The 20297-nt window shown below is 36.4% G+C and overlaps 1 protein-coding gene across 14 annotated transcripts in view; it reads left to right on the forward strand.

Annotated features, from left to right (window-relative positions):
- The window catches only part of GTDC1 (glycosyltransferase like domain containing 1), a 504344-nt gene that overhangs the window by 61585 nt on the left and 422462 nt on the right, over window positions 1-20297 (forward strand). For 7 of the 14 annotated variants that reach the window (XR_009740792.1, XM_061438668.1, XM_061438692.1 and 4 more), the window contains exons 1-2: window positions 9879-9899; window positions 18026-18089. The gene's annotated coding sequence lies outside the window, so the exon portion shown is untranslated. Of the gene's footprint in view, window positions 1-9878; window positions 9900-18025; window positions 18090-20297 lie in introns of those variants that run through there. The other 7 variants (XM_061438708.1, XM_061438717.1, XM_061438629.1 and 4 more) reach the window with 1 other exon arrangement.

Genomic DNA, 20297 nt, shown 5'->3' on the forward strand with positions numbered 1-20297 from the left:
ATTGTTTATAATTTAAGCTGTGGAAAATTATTTGTGAGTTTTTCCTTGTCTCCCAAGACAGTATCTTTTTTCATCTACCAGTTGCTTATGTCCCTTCACTCCAATCCTCAGTATAAATTCTTTGCTGGTTCATTTCTGGTTTGTACTCATATTTGAATGGGCTCTATTCCTTTAAAAACAGGTATTGCCTGAATAAAAGTATGAGGTTAGATGCAAATATTCAGTGATAGTGAGAATAAAAGACATCAGTTTGCACTTCCATCTGGATTTTTTTAACTGAAACACTTCTTCACCCAAGATGGCTCCTTTGCTCTCGGCATATGTCTGACCTCAGTTTGCAGTACCGTGAAGGTCATTGTAACTTTGAGGTCCTGTGAGTCATAGGGGCAGTTTGGTGACAACTCCTTCCTGTCTTCTCTCCTCCCATTTGGCACAGATAATCTCGGCTAGGAAGCTGAAGATAAAGCATGTTGATGGTTCCTCTCTCATTCTGTGGTATGACCATGAAGTTCTAGAGGAACATCTCTTATTTTCTCCTAGGTAGATGCTTAAACATTATTGTTTTAATCAGTTTCCTTGAATGGGGTTTAGAGCTGTTCCATCCTTCGGGAAATCTCTGTGCTGCCTGAGATCTGAGGGGGTGTGGTTTGGCTGTCAGCATTGCTCCTCATTTGATTCCAGATATCACATAATTTGGTGGATTTTTCTTTCTTTTTTAAAAAATAGTTTGTGGTTTGTGGTTGTAGCTGTGTCTCTGTTTCATTGATGATGAGGAATTCATTATTTTTTGTTCTTTTTTTTTTGGTTTGTTTCTGGAGTAGCGACTAGGGTAACAGTGTCTTCCTACTGTCTTTTTTTGTTTGTTTTTTTAAACTTTCTCTGCTGGCTCACTTGCTCCCTGTGCCTCCCTCTCATCCTCCCTTTTGTTAAATTTCCTCTGTCTATACTTTCCCCTTCCCCTCTTTAGCTACTTACCCCTCAAATCTGGAGCTTTTCCCAAGATGCATTTTCAGTCCTTTTTTTTGTTTGTTTGTTTTCCCCCCTGGCTTAGTTTTGTCTTTCTGAGTGATTCCATGTACTCCTGTCATTAATCTTCACCTCTAGTCTAATTTTTATTAATTTTTTGGTTTTCTTTCAATATTATTGAGATTTAAATAGAAGTTTAAGGTTTACAGCATAATGACTTGGCTTACATATATTAGGAAATGGTTACCACAGTAAATTTAGTTATCATCCATCACCTCCTATTCTAATGATTTCTGGATTAGCAGTTTGGCATTGACTCCTCCTGAGCTCCAAATGCTTACTAGATATAATAATACCTCAAAATTCCCTTTCAAAATAAAATTGTTTATGATGTTCTTTGCAAAGTGTGGTTCTGGTTACTACCTCATGTAATAGAAACTCATTCTTCCAAATTATTCAGACTAAAGATGTCTCATTCAACCATAATTTTTCTTTCTCATGTTTCTCTCAAGTGCTAACTTACCACTTGACTAATGCTGATTTCTCTTGTGTGTGTTGTGTCTTTGCATTGAGACTGTAAGTCCATTGGTGACAGGCATCTGTCAGTTCACATTTAATATGTAGTTTCTGAAAAATCGTTGGTTTAAATCCTTTGAATGCTAATTTTGCTTTAATAAAAGTCTATTATCAAGATGGTTTTAATGTCTTAATCAATCATTTTGTGGCAGTTTTACATAATTTGCCCTAATCACCTTGCCTAGGTAAAAGCTGTTTGTGTACTTATAACAGGGCTTCCTTGGTGGCTCAGTGGTAAAGAATCCACCTGTCAATGTAGGAGACATGGGTTCTATCCCTGGATTGGGAAGATACCCTGGAACAGGGAATGACAACCCACTCTAGTAGTCTTGCCTGGGAAATCTCATGACAGAGGAGCCTGGTGGAGTACAACCCCAGGGTCACAAAAGAGTTGGATATGACTAAACAACAACAGCATACTCCTGCCTTCTCTTTTTCTTCAATTCACATATGTATGAAGAGTTTAAGACTATACCATTCCTCAGGCTTCAACTTGGGTTGCTGAATTTGTCTTTCTTTTATCCCCATCCTCCACACTCCCATTTTGATTGTTTCCTAAATGATCCAACTGTTAATCAGACTTAAAAATATCAGGGTCAAGGATTTTGACCATGGGTGATTTCTTTGTGAAAATATTAAGAAGCCAGTGATAAAAGAACTTAATGTTACATTTTAATTTTTGTTTTAAAAATTAGGTATCTGAATTAAACTTGCTTTATATTTAATGTTCTTTTATATTGTTAATTCTTAATGATTATTTTTTGAATTGTGAGGGCCTTAAACATTAATTTTATCATACAAGGGGAGAGGAAAGCAATAAATGTCAAGAGATTAAGTGAAGAAATCAATTGTATATAATACAGTAAAATCCTAGAGTCGACACATACTGGTGAATGTTAGCTGCTTGGTTCATGTGTTTCTGTATTGGCATTGGGGACCTAATCCTTTGAAACTATCATTGTAAAAGTGAAGATGTTATTGTAAAACTTAAGATTTTGACAATAAGAACTGCTCTTCAATATGGGAAGCTTGTTGAATTTCTCATAAAACCACAAACCATAAACCTCTCTTGGAGAAAATCACTTTTGAAATGATCTGACATGGTTTTAAGAAAAGGTGGGTCCTTCTGGTTTATGAGCAGGAGAGCTATTGCATTGTATTTCAGTGTTAAACTGCATACACAAGATCTAGATTTTAAAAAGTAAAGGACTTTCTTATGTAATTAATTTTAAAATGATTCATTATACAATCAATTTAAAGATAATGAATTTAATTTTTAGAGCAGTTTTAGGTTCAGAAAAATTGAGTGGAAGTTACAGAGGGTCTCTCCTCCCTAACCTCCCCAGCATCAAATCCCCACCAGAGTGGTATATTGGTTGCAATCCATGAACCGTCACTGATCCATCATTATGAACAAATGTCCTTGGTTTAAATTAAGGTTCATTCTTTGTGACATTATAAGTATTTTGGCAAATGTATAATGAAACATATTTTCACCCTTTTATATATAAAACAGCTTCACTGCCCTAAAAATACCCTGTGATTCACCTGTTCATCCCTCCCTCTCTTTCCCACAGAGCCCCTGACAAACCACTGATTTTTTAAAAATTTTATTTTACTATCTCAATAATGTTGCCTTTTCTAGAATATCTTATAGTTGGAATCATACAGTATGTAGTCTTTTCACATTGGCTTCTTTTACTTACTGCTAAGTCACTTAAGTCGTGTCCGACTCTGTGCGACCCCATAGACGGCAGCCCACCAGGCTCCCCCGTCCCTGGGATTCTCCAGGCAAGAACACTGGAGTGGGTTGCCACTTCCATTTAAGACTATCCCATGTATTTTCATGGCTTGATAATGCATTGCTTTTCGTGCTCAGTAGTATTCCATTGCCTGCAAGTACCACAGTGTGTTTATCCTGTTGCCTTTTGAAGGATAGCTTGGCTGTTCCCAAGTTTTGGCAGTCTGAATAAAGCTGCTGTAAGCCTTTCTGCGCAGGTTTTTGTGTGGGTGTAAGTACTAAGGGGCATGATTGCTGGATTATATGGTAAGAACATATTTAGTTTTAGTTTTGTAAGAAACTGCCAAACTACTCCAAAAGAGGCTGTACCATTTTGTAGTCCTGCTACAGATGAAGGAGAGTTCCCGTTGCTCCACCACCTCTTCAGTATTTCAGGTATTTGTTTTGGATTTTAGCCATTCTAATAGATGTGTATTAATTTATAATTCCCTAATGACATATGATGTTGAACATTTTAATATGCTTATTTACCATCTGTATATCACCTTTGATTGAATTGTTTCTTTATTGCTGAGTTTTAAGGGATTTTTTGTTTTTGTATATTTTGGATGAGTTCTTTATCAGATATGTTTTTGCAAATATTTTTGCCCAGGCTGTGCATTGTCTTCTTATTTTCTTGACAGGTCTTTTGCAGAGTGGAAGTTTTCAATTTTAGTGAAATCCAGTTTACCAGCTAACCTCCCTGCCATCCCCCACCCCCACGTCCCCAACCCCTCATTGTGCCTTTGGTGTTGTATCTAAAAAGTCATGATCAAACCAAGGTCATCTGCATTTTCTTGTGTATTGTTTTCTCAGTGTATTATAGTTTTGCATTTTACATGTAAGCCTGTGATCCGTTTTGAGTTGTCTTTTGGGGGACGGGTATAATGTCTATATCTAGACTCATTTTTTGCCTGTGTTGGTCCAGTTGTTCCATCAGCATCTGTAGAAAAAACCATTCTTCATTGAATTGCCTTTGTTCCTTTGTCAAAGATCAGTTGACTATACTTGTATAGGTCTATTTCTGGGCTCTCTTTTCTGTTCCTTTGATCTTTTTGTCTGTTCTTTCGCCAGTACCACACTGGCTTGATTACTCTGTAATTAATTTTTAAAATAATAATTAGTAAAATATTTAAATGTTTTTTGTTAAGATTTGTGAAGGAAGTTATCTTTAACCAATTTCTGTTATTAAGTGTGAGATGATATATCGTGTTATTTTTAGAAATAGATACGTTATTTGTAATCATTTTAGTAAAAATTATATACACTAGAAACACTGTCATAATAGAAAGAAATTGTAACATTTTTACTTTAAAGATATTATACTCTTATGCAGTAACTTGTTTTATATGTTCTGTTGGCTCTTTAATACCCGTTAAAGAAATTAACTTTTAAATTATGAAATAATAGTTTAAATGTGATTAATAAAAAGTCTGGATTAATCTTCTAAAATACTGTCCAGTATGAGAGATCAAGATACCTGTTCTTATATTATTTTGAAAGCTGTTTGCTTTTATAGCATTAGGAAGAAATGATAATCACTTGCTTGAAGTATTTCATGGTGCAAGTCAGCGTGTAAACCCTTTAGTTTGTGAAACAAATTGAGCTAGATCTTAGAGGATGCTGATAAATACATGGCACATTTTTTTTGGCTTGAGTTCTATTCAGGAGGAAAAAAACCTAACCAGTAATATAATATGGGGTAAGCATAGTGTGGGTGGCAGTGTATTAAGCTCAGTAATAAGCTATAGTGGTGACTATAAACCAATCATATCATTCAGCTGGTTTTTACTCATGGTATCTTTACCCTTGTTTGTCAGAAACACAGTGAATTTACAATAAAAGTCATTATGAATTACGATGATTGTCAGCCATGATAAGCTATGATGAAGGTATTTTTATATCAGTTTTATTCAGGTATTATTTAGTTACAATAAACTGTACCCATTTTGAGTGGGCAATGTGATGAGTTTTCACAAAAGCACACAGTTGTGTAACTATGACCATAATATGATTTGGAACATTTCTGTCACCCCAGAAAGTTCGCTTGTGCCCCCTTGAAATCAACTCCACTCACTACCTATCTCAGTTTCCAGGCAATTGCTGATCTCCTTTCTGTATTTCAGACTGGTTTGCATTTTCTAGAATTCTTAGTGTGTTTTGCTAAATGCAGAAGATACATGTTCTTGACAAATTGATGGCAAATTGATTTTTTATAAAATGAACATGTTTTATTGTATTAAAAAATTTGAGAAACTCAAATGAATTTCATTTGGTATTATTCCTAAAAATTTGGGTTTCAAGTTTTTCTGCCTTGCCTCCTCTCTGTAATAACTTAAATCTATATTGCGTGTAATTTAATATATAAAACCAACTCATGACACATTATTTTGTGGAGTAAATTATCCTTTAGTAGTTTAAGTATTATCTCCTTGTTTATAAAAGTTGGTAAATGATATAAGAAATAAAAATCTGTAGATCCTGTTCTTCTTATTAGAATTTAATACCTTCTTTATTTCATACAGTTGTCACTCAACAAACAGTTTAACTTTGCTTTGTAAAAGGCCATTTGCCTTGTCCTTACACCCTACTGGTCAGACCTCTGGGGATAGGAGAGTTAGGGTGGATAAAATAGCTCTTTACTTCATAACATTCTGTTCTTGTGGCTCCTCTTACTCATATGTAGTCTCTTCTAAAGCAGCTGAGAAGTAGCAGTTGATCTCATGGAGAAAATAGTCCCACCAAAATGGAATATTAGATTCCTTTTATGACTAGTTTTTTAAATCAAATATACTGAACATTTACTCCTTTTTATAGGAAAGAGTTAAGAATCTTTTGCATATTAGAATGACTGGAGTTTTCTGATTTTGCCCAGAAATGTTCTGTCTAGAATTTATGCTGCTTCATTTATTAGTCATTTCGAAACTAGCTCTAAATAAAAGCCAAACATTATGAAATGTTTTTTCATATTTGCTCCACCAAACATATTTAAATTTCTAGTTAATTTGGAAATCTTAAACTCACATAAAGACAAATAATCCTATTTGAAGCTTATTTAATATAGTAACACTCTGGGTAACTGATGTTCTACTAATGAAAGCCTTAAGTAACTGGCATTTTGGAATGATAAGTGTGTATCTATTAAGAAATCCTGGAGATCTCTGTTTAAACCCTTCTTCCCTGAAGCCTTCAGAAAAAAGAAAAAAGTGTTTCAGAAGTCAGCTTTAGAGAGACAAACAATGTGGGATGGAACTAAATTTGATAAGAACAATAAATTGGAGAACTTTTTTCTTATCAATTAATAAGAACAATAAATTGGAGAACTTGTGTGGTGATTTATGATCCTTCTCAAAACCAATCAATATTTCCCCTCCCCCCACTTAAAAAAAAAAAAGTAATGCACAAGTTATTTTTAAAACTCCCTCATTTGGGAGGATGGTATCCAGAAGCCCGAGGTGGCACCAGCAGTAAAGAACCTGCCTGCCAGTGCAGTGCTCCAGTCCATGGGGTTGCACAGAGTCAGACATGACTTAGCAGCTGAACAGTTAACCAGTCACCTGTTACTGAACATTTAGATTGTTTCTGCTTTTTAGTCTTCTGAAAAACACTGTCAGAACTATTCTTGTGAGCATGATTGATTCTTTCAAGTTCTTATTTTGTCAAAGTAATACAGTTACCTAGTTTAAAGTTCTAATTGTTGTGAATAGCCTATTAGAAAATATGATTGTGGGACTTCCCTGGCAGTCCCGTGGTTAAAGCTCTGCTCCCAATGCAGGAGGCATTGGTTTGATCCGTGGTTGGGGAAGATCCTACATGTCACATGTCTGAGAAAGAAAGAAAATACAGTTGTGCCTTAACCACTCTTTCCAGTCTGCTTCTCTAACCTTTCATCTGTTTCTTCTGATTATTATATATCTCTATATTGCTAAATTACATATATATATATATATATATATATATATATATATAGTTACCTTTTGATTCATTTCTTTTGGATATTGCTTGTTGACTTTATAGTACAGACTTAGAGGATTTTTCATTTTTATACTTCCATCTTTTCTCAACATATTACAGTATTGTTAGATTACAACTTTTGGCTAACTTGTTTTTGGTGTTACATTATTATACTTTTCAGATATTATTTATAACTAAGAAGTATAATGAACTGATGAGAAATATGCCTTTGATTTTTTGTTTTTCATGAAGTTAGTAATGCTTTGTTTTTTCATTTATATAGCTTTTTTGTTACTCAGTATTTCTTTCCAGGAGCTTCCAGGAGCTTCTTAATCTAATTTTCTATAAGGTGAAACATATTAGGAAATTTATTTGTTTCCATTTTTTTTTCTTGAATATATGTTTCTGGGAGACTGCCATTCTCCTTCCATCTCATTATGTAGGTGTGTTCTTGTCGTGTGCTTTTCTTTTGCTGTTAAACTAGAAACTCCCTTTGTCTTTTCCTGCATCTCATATTGTTTTCATTTTTCTTTTTTTTTTATGTGAATCATCCATCTTCTTTTATTTATTTTTTATTTTTTTAAATTTGTTTTCATTTTTCTTGTCTTATTCCTGTATTTTTTGTGGTATAGCAGAGAAAGGGTACATGAGAGAAAAATATCTTTATTCAGTTTTCTCACTTGATTAAAGTGTTGCCTGAATAATTACAGTTTAAGTGGAAAATCACTTTCCTTCAGAATTTTTGCCCGAATTAATACTGTCTTCCTACTTGCAGTTGCAAAGTCCAAAGCCTTTTGATTCCTTGATTTAACCATGTAAGAAAAATAAGTGGAAGGGAGAATGTCTTGATATAAGGATATAAGGGTATTTTTTCTTTTTTTAAACTTTAAAGATGAAGAAGATGAAAAAGGGATTCAAGGCAGAGGGACTGGCAGAGGTCAGGTGACTGCAAGGTGTCCACTGTGTTTAGAGAATGGGGATATATAGGTCCATGTGAGGAGAGTACAGGAAGCAGCTGAAGTGGGATAGATTGAGGCTTAGTAATGGATGCTAATGGCCTGAAGCTTTGCATTTGTTTTGTAGGTGCTGTTTCACCTGACTCCATCAATTGTATGAAACCTTCCTTGACTTACGGTCGGCAAAATGAATCGACCTCTGGTTTATCCTCTCTTAGTACTTTGTGCATGCACACTTGTGCGTGAATGTGCAGGCGCACATGCATGTGTGTGTGCACACACGTATCTGTTTAAGTATCTATGTGCCTTTCTTCCACATTAGAAGAGATTTTTGTGTGTGGATGAGACATAATTAGGTCTGAGTGAAGGAAAGCACAGCAAGTCAGTTCTTAAAATTCAAGCTGGCTGGAATGCCGGTGAAAACTGGAGGGTGAACCGGAGGAAGAAGGATTTAAAGGAAGAGAAAACAGAAGGTTATTGCGTTGTCCAGATTTGAAGAAATAAGCCTCTGATGTAATAGTCTTCTGAGAGTGGGAGGGATATTTTTTCCAACAGTTATATTCTGATCATGCCCAGGGGTCTCATTATTCTCAATTTTCGAATACTATGTTATTTTTATGTATTTTGTACACACTTTGCTTTAAACTTTTTTCACTGTTTGAGAATAGTCTGAAACAATTTTAACTCTTGCTTTTATTAAAATTTAGAAACAAGTGATGTTTTAGTTACCCTATTATATTAATGATGTTCTGAAATACCCTCTTAATTCTATTTAGTTTAAGAAAAACTCTAAATAGAGAATTTTGGATGAAAATAATTGGTAAAAATATATTCTTAATCTAGTAGATTTATTGTTTAAGAACCTTAACCTGAGTATTACCTAAAAGATTCTTTAGTAAGATGAATTTTGAAATATTATTAGAACTATCCTTTACTGTTATAAAAGTGACTACTCACAAAATTTCAAAATTGAAAATAAGAACTTTTTACCAAGTTGAGTGATTATTCAGATAGTAAAAGAGTTAGTTAAATGGTTTAAATGTTGTGTTTGTGTGTTTACTTATTGGTTGACTGCTTAAAAGTACAAATATTTGTATTTTTAAAAATGTACCATATAACAAATTTTTGAATAGCATACTACTGATAAGTGTTTACTTTCCAAGATGCTTTATTTTGGTTAGTGCTCTGCTAAGAACAAGAGACTAATGTGTTTAGAAGCTATGATGCTAATTATAATTTATTAAGCCCTTACTATAAGTCAAGCTCAGGCTCAAATATTAGTTAAGAGACACTGTCTTATTTAAAAGCACCCCCTGAAGAGTTGGGTTTAGTTTATTATTACATGAGGAAATTGAAACCCAGAAAGGTTTAAGTTTCTTGCTCAAGATTAAGCAGTTAGCAAGTTGCAGAGCAGGCGATATTTGTCTCCGCTTTGTGTGTTATTTCTTATGAAATATTATGGCAAAGATCTTAAGGAATATGAGTCTTGTATGTGGCATCATTTGTGAATGGTATATATGCCTCCCCAGTCAGCAGGTGACTATTTTGTTTGCTAATTTCTTATAGTGGGTAACCTCTCTCTCTCTCTTTTTTTTTTTTTGATCCTTCGAAAATTGCATACCTAGCACTGGCCATTCTCTTGCATGAATGAAAAAAGTTGGGCCAATGTAAGTTTATTATTTGTTTAGTTTTTGCTTTTTTATATCCTGTTTAAAAAATAACAGTATTTGAAAAACTGTCTGTACTTATTAGAGACAACATTGGTATCCTCATTTAATGTGTGTGATTGATAGATATAATTTTATGTTTACTTTTTATACTGCCTTATACTATTCTTTCACAAACCAAGTAAAGCCTCTCCAACTGCTATTTCTCCTCAGTGGTATCTTAAAGAAGGAGTCACAACATGTTTCTTCCTGAATTCCCAACAGTTTAGTATTCTTTCAGAAGTTTTGCAGGGCTTCAGCAAGTCGTTACAGTGGACGTCTTCAAGAGGCAATGCAGTAGGCAGAGCGCAGCGGCCGAGACACCTGTAGAGATCAGCGCACCTGCCCTGAAGCAAAAGCTAGTAATTAGTTGCTCAGATTCCCTTGCAAACTTCCCCAGTGTTGTTGCACATGAAACACAGAGATCACAGTGATGCTGTCATGAGCTTCGCACTGCTGGAGTTGTTTATGCCCATTCAATTTTTAATGTTCCTATAAGACATTTTGATGGCAACCCTGAGCCCAGAGGGATTTGCATGCTTGATCAAACCTGTGATGATTTAAATATAGAAATAAAGAGAAACCTTTGGATTACATTGACTGTTAACTTTTAGGATGGCATTAGTGGAAAACATTAACACGATCCTGGAGGCAAAGTGGCATTTGATCAACCTTCATCACTTTTTTGTTCCTTGACAGCAGGTATAGCTTCAGTAAATCTAAACAAGTTTTTTAAGCTGTATAGATCCAAGTGCATGTGGCTATCTGGATGGTATCGTCTGAATATTTTAAAAGATGATTTTATCCCAACCACTTTTATCAAGATTGAACTACTCTCATATACCAACCTTTTAATTCTACTACATTGTTATATGCAGTTTATATTGCTAAAGAATGAGATGGTAGGGGATTGAATTTTAGTAAACTACTGTAGTAAAATATGAATTGGATATATTGGGGCCAAAGAAATTTGTTACTCAAAATACTGGAAAGTTTTTGTATACCTTTGTTTTTAATTTTAACACTATATGTATCTTAGATACTATGTGGGATAAAAACTAGTGGTTTGCTAGGTAGTTTTAAACTCTGGGGTTCAGTTCTTTGATTATTGTGCTTGTGTGTGGGTGCTCAGTCATATCCGACTTTTTGTAACCCCATGGTCTGTAGCCCACCAGGCTCCTCTGTCCATGGAATTCTCCAGACAAGAATACTGGAGTGGGTCGCCATTTCCTTCTCCAGGAGATCTTTCTGACCCAGGGATTGAACCCACATCAGTTGCCTCTCCACTGGCAGGCAGGTTCTTTACCAGCTGAGCCACCAGGGAATATATTGTGTTTGTATAAGTTATTAATAAATAGTGTTACTAAAGATGATTCTTAAATATGTGTAGCTTGAAAAATGGTGTAATTTCTAATATCATAGCAAATTTGGTTCAGATTTATCCTAAGAAAAAAATAACTATAGCAGCTCATCATTTAAGCATAGTATGGTGGATGTATTAATACATGCTTTCTAAACTGGTTCTTAGAGACAAATGTGCATTGTGGGGTTGTCAGATTAGAGTAAAATTAAATAAGGTGTTATACAGCCCTGGACTATCATTGACAGAGATGCTAGTGAATTCAGTCAGCCCATTGTGCCTCACATTTTCCTGCATTAATACATAGGTAGAATCTTCCAGTGGGCTTCTGAGAATAGTTTTTTCTTTAGTTCTTCAAGAAAAGTGAAATGAATGATGAAGGAAAAAGCTCACCTCTAGGTTTTACATTTGCCTGCGTTTCTTAGCCGTAAGTCGGCCTCAACATGGATGGTCCTGGGAATACTCCACTTGTGAAATGATGTCTGTGATGCTACCATAGACAAAGTACTTGGGTATGTTAACTGCAGAATGTAGTTTACACTACATTGACTTTCAGGAATTTCACAGAAGTCGTTCCTAAGAATTGACCTTTGGAATTCCTAATAACTTCATGTACATATTGCATGTAACATTTGCAGTCTAATATAAATGCTCCATGTGCCCTGGGTCAGTATCTTATTTATCTTTTTATCCTTGATGGCTTACTCAAAGAGATCAGTCATTGTTGATTGGATCAGTGAATGACTGAAAATACTGTGCAGTGCATAAAAATAGCCCATGGAAACACTACAGTAAAGGGTGGAGCATATGGAATATTTTTTGTAATAGAAATGCCTTTTTTATGTATACTTTTTTCCAGTATAATCCTTTTTTCCAGTATAATCCTTTTTTCCTAGAATAAGTATGTGATTTGATTTTACGTTTTTACTATCAGTGCGTCAAAAATATTCTGTGAAAAAAGATTTTGTATCTTTACTGTACTGAAGTGAAATTTTTCTTAGTCTAAGTGAGGACCCACGGAACTTAGCTTTGTTTTCTACCTCTCTCTAACCCTTTGTTTCTCCCCCTGTTCTGGACAGACTTTTCATCCTGTTTCAAGATAAGTCGGACTTCCTCCTGATGTCATGCTTTGGTCTCTGAGCTCGTCTCATGAACTTCTGAGTTTCTTCTGTTTTTGACTTACCAGTTTAGAACTAAATTATATGTGTTTCTGTATTTTGCAAAGTGTGTATCTACATCTAGTAACTTCATTACTGTGACTTTTAAATTTTTAAAATATTAATATTTTTCTTTCTGATTTATAGCAGTAGTCACACCGTACATGCTAGTTAATCTCTAGCTTTGTAGTAGGAAAATAAATTTCCAGAGAAAGTGAGAAAGACAAATAGACAGAGACTAATAGGGGAGAGGGAAAGAGAGAAGACAGGAGGGAGGAGGGAGGAGAAAGAAAGGGAGGAAGGGAGGAAGGAGAAAGAGCAGATCAGCATATTTTGTGAAACAGGGAAAGAGCAAGGATTTCCGAATTTGAAAATCCTGAGTTCAAATTCTGATTCTGCTTCCTTGCTTTGTAATGTTCAATGGATAGAAATGATAGTAATATCTACCTGGTAACTTGTTGTGTTAAATTAATTAATATATATATAAAGTGTTTGTTAGTGCATTCTCTGGCACATAATATGTGCGTGGTCAGTCGCTCAGTCATGTCTAACTCTTTGTGACCCCATGGATTGTAGCCCTCCAGGTTCCTCTCCATGGAATTTCCCAGGCAAGAATCCTGGAGTGGGTGGCCACTTCTTCTTCCAGGAGATCTTCCCCACCCAGGGATGGAAGCCATGATTCCCATGACTCCTGCATTGGCAGGTGGATTCTTTACCACTGAGCCACCGGGGAAGCGCTTACAAATCTTAGCTGAGTGTATTATTTTGCAGATGAGGAAAGTGAGGTTTAGAGAGCTGACCAGTGGTCATTCAGTAAGTAAATTGTGGAGAGTTGATTGAAACCCAGATTCTTCTTACTCTGTAGCTGTGTTTTTCAAGCATTAATGTATCTCAGAATTTCCTGAAGGGTTCATGAAAATATAGACTGCTGGTCCTACCCAGATTTCCTGGTTCAGTAGGTCTGGGTTGGGGCCTGGGTATTTGCATTTCTAATAAGTGCTCAACTGCAGTTGCTCCCACTGCAGGTCTAGGGACCATACTTTGAGACCCAGTGCCCCTTAGCAGTATTTCTTAACCATAGCTGCATGTGTAAGAAATCACCTGGGACCTTCTAAAAATTATTGATGAAACCAAAATCTCTGATCATGTGGTTTAAGTATTACCTTTTAGTTTGTTTTGTTTTAAGGCCTCCAGGTGATTCTGTTGTGCAGCCGTTGTAGATTCTGCAGATTTTCATTAGACCTGGGTACCAAGCAGAGCACTGGCCTTGAACACATTCTGGGTGCTTGGTGAGGCAAGGCCACAGTAGTGTATTGTTTTTGTCCTGTGATGATTGAAAACAATTGCTCCAGCCTAGAATCCTTTTATTACTTGAACTCGTCTCATTATTTGTGTCTGTTGCTTGGGTTTCTCCATCCAGCTACATGCTCCCTATGTCTTGAATACATTCATCAATCTGTATTTTTTGTTACTATTTGGTGGAAGGAACGATTTAACAACAATTGACTTGAACTACAAGGTAAAGAAAGGAATGTAATGTATCTAATTAAAAAAACCACTTTAGGAACCTACTGGACTTTTAGAATTCTAAATTTGCTGTTTATGAGATGCTGTTGGAAACCTTATGTTTTTATTTTAGGGTACCCAGTTATTGGTTAGAAGAGATTATGATAGCTGGTACCTAGGAGTACCTTAAAAAATGCAGCAGATTAATTGATAACATTTAAGTCATTTCTTCTATTACTTGGTTCGGTTGATAAATGTATACAAACCAAGGCATCCATTACTTGATAAGAATGGGCAAAATACCACATAATTTTGTTAATCTTGAAGCAATGAAATTATAAATCCCTATGCAAATGATGAAGGTTATCATTATCTATCACTCCTTTTTGATACCGTACAGACTGTTAATTCTTCTCTGTCCTGCTGAGTCTTATTAAAACTTTTGACTGATGTACCTTTATTTAGAATTTACCAATTTAAAACACTTGCTTCACACTCTCACCTCTAATTTAACTAGGCCATTAAACAGTATTTTGCAAAGAGAAAAAGTCAATAACTGTTTCTTTAAAAAAATAAATCAAAATGAATTTTAAAACTCTGCTTAGAGGTGAGCAACTGCTATATACTACTAGGTCTTTTGATAGTTGATTTGTTCCTTTAGTATGCAAATTTTAGGTTTACAAAGATCTACAGCTTTTATTTAAGAAATGTGCCTGGAGGCTAGATTGGTAAGCTTTAGGGAGATATCTAGTTTGGTGTGAAATAAATAGTTGTTAAAGGATTGCAAGAATTGGGTCCCAGAACATGAAGAGTAGAGCTGAGACAGATTGAGAAAAACTGTATTTTCATTTCATTTGGCTAAAAATACCACTAAATTAAAAATGAAGACACTGAATGATGGCAACACAAAGCAAGTTCATGTGAATAAGCCTTTTTGGGGAGTAAATTTTGTGAAAAGTTCTGACTTGTTAGAAGTTTAAGGGAAAGTGTTTACTACATCCCTGACAGCTTTATAGCTTTGGGTAGAAGACTCTCTCTTGACCAAGGAGGAAGGAACAGGTCACTCTGCCGTGTAGTCAAGTCTACGGCATCACTTCTGGTCAGTGAGATGACAGATGCCATAGAATCTGCTCACAGTCAAAAGAAAAGGACTTAGGATTACTTTCTTAGATTGGATGCTGTAGGTTAAGTAAATAGTGTAAATAGATTTCTAGCTTCGGGGAAACTTTGCATCACTGATCTTTAGAAATCTCTGACATGTTTTTTCTCAAACAACTTAAAAAAAAACTTACAAAATATATTTCTCTGTTGATAGCTTATAGCTGAGGCTAAAGTCCTAGATACTCCACCAGTCGGGATCACTCTATGCATGTCTTTACATATAAATAGATTTCCATACCTTTTCCTACTCAGTATTGTTTTATTTATTTTTGTTTTTGAACTTCAAGATTACTTTTACAACTTTTGAATTATCACTTTGTTTACTGGGTTCAGGCTTGCCTGGTGGCTCAGACGGTAAAGTGTCTGCCTGTAATGCGGGAGACTCAGGTGTCAATCCCAGGTTCAAGAAGATCCTCTGGAGAAGGAATTGGCAACCCACTCCAGTATTCTTGCCTGGAAAATCCCACGGACGGAGTTGCCTGGTGGGCTACAGTCTGTGGGGTCACAAAGGGTTGGACACAAGTGAGCCACTTTCACATTACTGGGTTCAAATTGAAAAAGTATGATTTCAAAGGTTAGGCCCAACACTCATATTCTTTATACACATGTAACCAGTGTTGGACTTTCCAGGTGGCTCAGTGGTAAAGAATCCGCCTGCCAGTCCAGGAAACACAAGAGACATGGATTCGATCCCTCGGTTGGGAAGATCACCTGGCGTAGGAAATGGCAACCCACTCCAGTATTCTTGCCTGGAAAATCCCACGGACAGAGGAGCCTGGCGGGCAACAGTTCATGGGATTGCAGAGTTGGACACTGCTGAGCCACTAAGCACACAACCAGTGTTACTGTTTTTGTGCGTCCTTCTGAAGGATTTGACTAGGCGGTTGCCCCTTATTAAATATGGAGGGTATGAAGTACTCTGTCGTCAGCCAGGTTTTCAGGAATGCTGTTCAGAACCTGTCAATTCTCTCTCTAAAGACTGAGTGTGTATCATGAAATCCTAACTAGTCTAGTGTGGATTTTCATGTTTGGAGATAATGAAGTTGTGACTCTTTGTCTTCCTGAACAGCTCTTCTGACCTCATCTCTGAAGTGAAAAGGTCTGATTAGCTAGCTGTCCTCACAGTCCCTTCTCTGCCTCAGTTCTCTAAGTCCCTGACTCACTTTGAGAATTGGAGTGAACATCTCTGTGATGTACTAGATAGATGCAGGCTGTTTTCATATGCCTCGGTCACATCATTTTGCTTTGTATCACGTGTCACACATTGAAATGGTATATTGCTGATAGATTTGTCTTCTATCATCCTCTCTGCTCCAAAATTAAGCTCCAGCAGGGCAAGCTGTGCTTGTCTTATTCACTGATGAATTCCCAGCACCGGATGGAGCCATGCTGAGAGATGCTCAGGAGGTGAATGTTTAAACACACTACTCGAAAATTTTATTTTTTAAACTTTTAATTGGAGGATAATTGATTTACAGTGTTGTGTTGTGGCTCAAATCAACCATGAGTATACATGTATCATCCACCTGTGTCTCCCTCCCACCCTGTAGGTCGTCACTGAGTGCCAGACTCAGCTCTCTGTGTTACAGAGCACCTTCTCACTAGTTATCTGTTTTACACATGGTTAAACACACTATTTTTTTTTTTTTTGAGAGACTATATCACATAATTGTTATTTGAAATAAGCCATCTTTAAAATAAATTTTTTTATGACTTTCACGTATTATTTATTTATTGGTCTTGCAGCCTCTGGGCTCTTAGTTCCCTGACCAGGGATCGGACTCGCACCCACTGCAGTGGAAATGCTGAGTCTTAACCACAGGATCACCAGGGAAGTCTCTGAAATAAGCCAATTTTGAGTTTTTTTTTCCCTTTTCCCTTGATATATGTCTTCTTGGTGTTTGTTCATTATTGTCGTTGTTTTGGCGAGACCTCAGCTCCGGATCCTGTCTTGGCTGCGAATGCTTTCCCATCTTGTTCATAGTTGATGTAGGGAAGGTTCTCTGACCTGTTTGTTTGTTTGTTTTTCCTGGTGTAGGTTATTGTGACTCTGATTACTGTTTTGAACAATTCTTTTAGGAGATGTGTTTGGCTCCTCCTGTGATTTTTGTGCTAGGTAAACTCTTTTTTGCTTGTCATGTAGGCTTCTTTTGGGATGAGTTGCTGTGTTAGTTCTGACCTTGCTAGTGTGTGTATACCTAAGGATTCTGATTTTAATATAAACAGAAGATGCAAGTCAGAATATCCACACTTGGGTGTATGGCGATATTGTTGTCTTCACTGTGCATGGCAGACAGAGAACATGGGTCTGTGTGAGTTAAGTTACAGTTTACACTTGATGTTATGCTCTTCCAGGAAGGAGTGTTCTTAAGGTGTTTACCCCAGATCTACACGTGTTTGTGCACCGCCACCATTTCCCTGGGGTGAAACCCCCAAACCTGGACTGGTTATCATATGCATTCCAACCTGCCTGTGAGATTTTAGACTATACTCGGCAGAGGTTCTTGACAGTTTTTTGGATTATAGACCTTTCTGCAAATCTCATGAACTATTGACCTTCTCCCTAGAGAGAAATACATTTACATAAACCCACACATTTTGCATATCTCATTCAGGAGTACATAGACTCCTGAAGGCTGTCCATGTACCAAGGTTAAGGAGCTTTAATCTAATTACTTTTTTTTTGTCATAATTAATTTGGGAAATCCTTGGAAAGACTGAAAAAAGCTCTTATTAATTAAGTCTCAGAATATTTTTATTCTTAGAGGTTCTTCTATCTTGGGTTGTCCAAGAATCAGACTACTAGATCATTCAAGTAAACTCTTATCCAGGTAAGGATTTAGAATTCAGATTGGATTTAGTTTGAAGATAGCAACTTTACTATGTCTTTTGTGATTTCACAGGTATCTCTGCATTAGCCAGGTTGGACAAATGTAAAGAGAGACATCACTGTATCTGGAACATCAGGTAAGCAAATGGGATTTCATTTTTATTTCTCCACCAATGAAGTCCCCTGGCAGTATGTGGTCATTTCCTATTATCTACTCTTTCCTGCAGTGTGGGTCAGTAAGATGATACATATTTCTAGGAAGAAAGAAGAATATCCTTTCTTAAGTTTTATTTTATCTCATCATTATTTCATATATTCACACTTCTATAGTAGATAAAAATCCCTTGCTCTTCTTTTTATGTATATACTTTGGAGAGTTGTGGACAACTCTCAATATTGTTCCTTGGTTGTCAGCCAAGTTATACGCATTTAATTCCTTAATCTTTCTTTGTAATTCAGTCAACTTGGCTGCTTTTTCCAGATTTCTGCCCATTTCATCTGCATCATTAATAAACAGAAAACACAGGCTATTGCCTAACTTCTATACCTTTCATTCTTTTTGCTTCCTGGTTTTGCCTCGTATTCCTTGCTGAAATAAAGCCAGCCAGACAGCACTCTCTGGACCACTTTGGCAATACATGAATGCTTTGCCTACAACCATCAGTGTCCCATGCGGTAATAGCATCAGCAGTGTATCTTAGAGGAAAGAAAGGAAATGCAAAAGGAGAACAGTGAGGAGCAAAATACTGCCTTTTTTTTTTTTTTTTGGTTATATGGCATACTTACCCTTGCCACCCAAAGCAAATCATTGTACCTGGAACCTTTGTCGCAGGTTTTGTTGTCCCAAGGTATTGTGCATGAGCACTAACTTACGTGAGAGAAGCATGTATATTGTTTGAAGTTTGACCACTGTTCTCTCAGTTTCTTCTTCACATCCTCCCTCCCCCGTTGCCTTTCCCAACACTGATTGTGACTTGCTATCAGAATCTGTGGCCATGAACAAAACTGGGCAGGGGATCATTCTGTCAGAAATTAGATAGGCTCAGGTGGTAAATGCCCATGCCTCCATGAGTAACATCTGAGGCAAGTGCTTTAGTTCTTGCTATTTCTGTAACAGCCGTTGGTCTTCTTTTAACAGCTGATTCAGTGGAGATGTGCAGGAGGAAGGGACTCACAGACCTTTGGTGCTATTCATCAATGCTGTATTACTTTCACAACTTCTCTCCCCGCCTGATTGGCAGTGAGAAGCATCCTGCTTCTAGATGATGCTGAGCTTAGTGTAAAATATGCCAGCGTGGGATCTGGGCTTGTCATAGTTCATTCTTTCTTTTCATTTGGTTTGTAGGAAATAGACCTCTACCTCTACTTATCTTGTGCATTAGAGAGAAAAAGGTCATACCTCTAGGAGCTAATGGCTTATTGGTATTTTCGGTCTCCAGATTTAGGTAGTAGATTTAGTTCAAGCTTGCAGCAGCACACACTTAGCTTTCTCATTTGTGTTAGCTTTGCTTCTAGTACAGAATTGAATAGGATAGAAAAGATGGTTTTCCTGTTTGTGTCTGTGGCAACTTTGTAGATGATTTGTGGTTTAATCCTTTAAACATTTTTGATTATTTATCACCTCTTTCCCTATAAAGGCATAAAGTATTCAGATTCTAATATCATAATCTTTTAGTCAGATTATTTAGTTTTGGAGAACTCAAGGTCACAATAGCAGCTGACACAGTTGCCTCTGAAAGGTGACCTAAAATTTTTAATACTTATATTCGTTCTTTTTCTTGGTCAGATTTTATGGATTCCTTCATACCATCAGATTTTAAATAAGATTATGTGCTGATGTATCAATCATGTACTTCTTGGTCTGTGGCCTCTTAAACAGGTAAATGTATGACTTGGACCCCTTTTAAGTCTGATTTCTTAAAATGTTAATCTCTCACATGGCTTTTAAACTGTTGACAATATTGTACTCACGCTAATTTCTTCAGGCAATTGATCCATTCTTCAGCATAACTTTTGTTTCTTGGGTCTTTTCAAGACCTGTCAAAGAAAACAAAATGCTAACCTGACTTTAAAGGGGCAAAAAAATTACCCCCCTCTGTCCTATATTATTCTTTGTTCTCTATGTGCATCAAAGTGACAATCCCACACTGTCTCAATTGAGGGAGTCTAGCGCAAAAATAAAAAACAGCCTGGCACTGTTCTAGGCTGGCAGCCAAAATGTTTTGTGTAGCTTGGTTCTGGCGGTGGTTTTCATAAGGCAGAGGGTGTGCCCTCCCAGCATCACTGAAGGAAGGCAAGCAGGCCTTAGTTTTTCCTCCTTATACCATTTGTTTTCCCTCTTTCTT

Source organism: Bos javanicus, chromosome 2 (assembly GCF_032452875.1).
Source record: "Bos javanicus breed banteng chromosome 2, ARS-OSU_banteng_1.0, whole genome shotgun sequence".
NCBI classification, from domain to species: domain Eukaryota; kingdom Metazoa; phylum Chordata; class Mammalia; order Artiodactyla; family Bovidae; genus Bos; species Bos javanicus.